The sequence below is a fragment of the Scyliorhinus torazame genome, chromosome 10 (genome assembly GCF_047496885.1).
Source record: "Scyliorhinus torazame isolate Kashiwa2021f chromosome 10, sScyTor2.1, whole genome shotgun sequence".
NCBI classification, from domain to species: Eukaryota; Metazoa; Chordata; class Chondrichthyes; order Carcharhiniformes; family Scyliorhinidae; genus Scyliorhinus; species Scyliorhinus torazame.
In genome coordinates, this window is record NC_092716.1 from 260,670,003 (window position 1) to 260,674,750 (window position 4,748).

General features: G+C 48.0%; 1 pseudogene; it reads left to right on the forward strand.

The window, feature by feature from the left end:
* The first annotated feature begins 4,104 nt into the window (after positions 1–4,104).
* Positions 4,105–4,164, forward strand: LOC140384958 (U6 spliceosomal RNA; annotated as a pseudogene).
* Positions 4,165–4,748: the final 584 nt, after the last annotated feature.

A 4,748-nucleotide genomic window follows, 5' to 3' on the forward strand; every position in this document is an offset into this window, starting at 1 on the left:
TAATGCCTCACTGCAAGATCCCTCCAATGTGTCCTCCCTCAACATAGCTGTGATCTGCTCCCTAATCAGCAATGCCACTCCCCCATTTCTTTCGTTTCCCCTTCTGTCCCGTCTAAAACACCGATATCCCAGAATGTTAAGCTGCCAGTTCTGTCCCTCTATTAACCATGTCTCTGTAATTGCAAATACATCATAGTTCCATGCAGTAATCACAGTTCATCTGTTTTACCTGTTATACTTCTTGCATTGAAGCAAATGCACTCCAGTCCCGCTGAGCCCTGTGGCCTCCCTCCGCCTGCTCTTACTCTGCGCTATGTTTATCGCAGTCTCACTTTTTCCCCCCAGTCTCTACACTTACTGGCCTGCTGTTCCGGTTCCCATCCCCCTGCCACACTAGTGTAAACCCTTCCGAACAGCAATAGCAAACCTCCCACCCAGGTTATTGGTGCCCCTCCTGTTCAGGTGCAACCCGTCCTTCTTGTACAGGTCCCACCTTCCCCAGAAGATATTCCAATGACCCATCTGTGTGAAGCCCCCCTTCCTACACCAGCTCTTTAGCCATGTGTTCAACTGTACTATCTCTCTGTTCCAAGCCTCACTAGCACGTGGCACGGGGAGCAATCCTGAGATTACTATCCAGAGGTCCTGCTTTTTCCTTCCCAACCTAACTCCCTGTTTTGTCTTTGCACGACCTCTTCCCTCTTCCTGCCTATGTCATTAGTACCAATGTGGACAATGACATCTTTCTGTTTACCCTCCTGTTTCAGGATGTCCTCTAGCAGTTTTGAGACACCCGGGACCCTGGCGCCAGGGAAGCAACACACCATCCTAGAGTCCCGTTTGCGGTCATAGAGACGCCTGTCTGTGCCCTTGAGTATCGAGTCTCCTACTACAGTCACTGACTTGGACTTAGCCCGACCTTGCTGTACAGCAGAACCAGTTGTGGTGCCACAGGCCTGGCTGCTGCTGGTATCTTCCCCAGAGAGGATAACCCCCCCCCAACAGTATCCAAAACAGTCTACCTATTTGAGAGGGAAATAGTCACAGGAGGCGCCTGCCTTACCTGCCTACCATCTACCTGTCTGAACCTGTGATGTGATCACCTCCCTGAAGCTCATGTCTATCACACGCCGTCCCCTGTGTGCTCCGCAATGTGTCCAGCTGCTGCGCCAACCAAACTACGCGGTCTGTGAGGAGACACAGCTGGTCACACTTCCCATAGAGTCGTCAGGGATGCTAGAAAGCTCCTTGATTTCCCACATCTGGCAGGAGGAGCATATCCCTGTCCTAACTGCCATTTCTGCCCTTGTACACTAAAGAAAGATAGAAGAATCTTACCTTGTTGTCCTCATCACAGTGCCTTTTTTTTGGGTTAGAGGAGGCGGGAGGGAGGGAAACACTAATGTAATGTTTCGGGTTTAACTGCTTAATTCCTCTCATGCCCTGGCACTGGAGCGGGTCCAGTGGAGATTCACACGGATGATCCCAGGAATGTTAGGCCTAACATATGATGAACGTCTGAGGATCCTGGGATTATATTCATTGGAGTTTAGGAGGTTGAGGGGAGATCTAATAGAAACTTACAAGATAATGAATGGCTTAGATAGGGTGGATGTAGGGAAGTTGTTTACATTAACAGGGGAGACTAGGACCCGGGGGCACAGCCTTAGAATAAAAGGGAGTCACTTTAGAACAGAGATGAGGAGAAATTTCTTCAGCCAGACAGTGGTGGGTCTGTGGAATTCATTGCCACAGAGGGCGGTGGAGGCCGGGACGTTGAGTGTCTTTAAGACAGAAGTTGATAAATTCTTGATTTCTCGAGGAATTAAGGGCTATGGAGAGAGAGCGGGTAAATGGAGTTGAAATCAGCCATGATTGAATGGTGGAGTGGACTCGATGGGCCGAATGGCCTTACTTCCACTCCTATGTCTTATGGTCTTATGCCCTTGATCATATCAACAACTTACCGTTGCCCGGCCCTAACTGCCTCTTTACCATGGATGTCCAATCCCTCTATACAGCCATTCTCCACCAGGATGGTCAGAGGGCTCTCTGCTTCTTCCTCGAACAGAGGCCTGAACAATCCCCATCCACCACCACCCTCCTCCGTCTGGATGACCGTGTCGCCTCATTGAACAACTTCTCCTTTAAAATGTCTCATTTCCTCCAAACCAGAGGTGTTGCTATGGGTACCCACATGGTCCCAGCTTACATTCCTTTTGTCTTTATGTCCTCGACATCTTTGTCAATCTCCAGGGGGGGCACAGTAGCACAGTGGTTAGCACAGTTGCCTCACAGCTCCAGGGTCCCAGGTTCGATTCCCGGCTTGGGTCACTGTCTGTGCGGAGTCTGCACGTTCTCCCCGTGTGTGCGTGGGTTTCCTCCGGGTGCTCCGGTGCACTCCCACAGTCCAAAGATGTGCAGGTCAGGTGGATTGGCCGTGATCAATTGCCCTTAGTGACCAAAAAGGTTGGGTGGGGTTACTGCGTTACGCGGATAGGGTGGAGGGGTGGGCTTGGGCAGGGTGCTCTTTCCAAGAGTCGGTGTAGACTCGATGGGCCGAACGGCATCCTTCTGCACTGTAAATTCTATGATTCTAACATTGATTGAAACTAGGACTAGACAGATTATTATCAGAACTGAATCAATGTGGTGCAGCGCTGATCCACTGTGTTTATTTTATATAAAACTTTCAAGGAGCTAGTGCAAACGATTGGAGAACAATGTTCCTGCATGTACAATCTGCCCAGACACGCACAGTGTAATTAGCAGAGAGTGTTTTGCAACATCGAGCCTCTAACGCGCGTTCTGTGCGGTTGAACTTCACATTTTGACGGCTGGGGCTCCTGGTCGCCTGTGTCCTCCGGTTCGGTGGACACTCTCAACATGTGGCTCTGACTCATTCCTCTGAGCTACATGTCAGGTGTTGTGGAGCTGCGCTGGCTGCTGTGACTCAATGGGTCGCAGTGAGGGATTGTTTCACTGTGAAGCTGTCAGGTCGGATAGGGAGGTGCACCTTTCCCAGGCACAGGCTGCAAATCCACTCCGCCAGCAACACAGACCCAAATGACTGATTTTTCCACTTGACATTTTGAAGCCCACACCCATGAAATGACGACGAGAAACGCGCTCCCTTGTAAATTATTTTTGGCAGGTTTGGGAATAAGTCATGTTTCGAATCTCCTTTTCTGTTACTTGCAACGTGTGGCAAAGCTTTAAAAAAGTTTGGAAGGAATTTCATCAGAAAGTTCTCGCCGAGCTGCGAAGTTTGGTTTGGATTAAACTGGACTGATTGTGGGTCATGAGGACCGTTGCCTTCCAGAGGTCCTGGCCCGAGGTTTTGTGGATGGTTTTGTCTTTACAAAATACATTGTAATCTGGAAATTTTCAATCGACCGAAGTTTTCAATAATCCCTTCCAAATTCTTACAACTATGAGATACAATTTACACTCCCTCCAAACAAAGGTGATGACAAAGATATGCATGTGACCAACCAGATCGAAGGATGATCTTACCCTGAGGATATGCTTGTAATGTGGTTAGCACTGTTGCTTCACTGCTCCAGGTTCCCAGGTTCGATTCCCAGCTTGGGTCACTGTCTGTGCGGAGTCTGCACCTTGTCCCCGTGACTGCGTGGGTTTCCTCCGGGCGCTCCGGTTTCCTCCCACAGTCCAAAATGACGTGTTAGGTAATTTGAAATAAAAAATGAAAACCGCTTACTGTCACAAGTAGGCTTCAAATGAAGTTACTGTGAAAAGCCACATTCCTAGTCGCCACATTCCAGTGCCTGTTCGGGGAGGCGGGTACGGGAATTGAACCGCGCTGCTGGCCTGCCTTGGTCTACTTTCAAAGCCAGCGATTTAACCCTGTGCTAAACCAGCCCCAGTTGAGGGACATTCTGAACTCGCCCTCAGTGTACCCGAACAGGCGGCCAAATGTGGCGACGAGGGGCTTTTCACAGTGCTTCATTGCAGTGTAGATTATTAATTAATAAAGATTAATAGCATTCTGCCTTTTTTAGTGAGGTGTATTGCAGACGGTACGGAGCTCAGATAACTGAACACACTGATGCAGACTGGCATTTGCCCATAAGTTATCCTGAGGTGCTCGCTTCGGCAGCACATATATTAAAATTGGAACAATACAGAGAAGATTAGCATGGCATAAGTTATCCTGAAAATTCAGTGCAGCACTGAGGAAATATTGTTATGTCAGAGGTTCGACCTTAGCCAAAGTAGGCACTATCTGCTTGATCGGTTGTACCCATGTCAGAAGAGCAGGCGAGCGATCCCCGTGCCCTGCCCAACATTTTGCTTTTAAACCAATCTGACCAATAAAAATAAGACTCCGTGGTCCATTATTTTTTTTAACCACTTATGGGACTTTCTCTGTCAATTTTAGCTGCTTATATAACCTAGCCTATGTTAATGACTACACTTCAAAATGAACCTATTGGCTTGAAGGTTCTTGGATATCCTGAGGCAGAGGCACAGTGATATTGTCACTGGACTAGTAACCCAGATCCGAGTTCAAATCCCACCAAGGCAGATGGTGAAATTTGAATTCAATAGAAATCTGGAATTATAAGTCATCTAATGATAACCATGAAACCATTATTAAATAATTTAGCAGGGGCAGGATACACAGACTGTTAGCAGAATAGGGACAAAGCATTATACAGTAAAACTATTAAATCAGAGGGAATATAGCTGTATTAGGTTTCAAGAGAGTAAGGCAAGGCTGGATG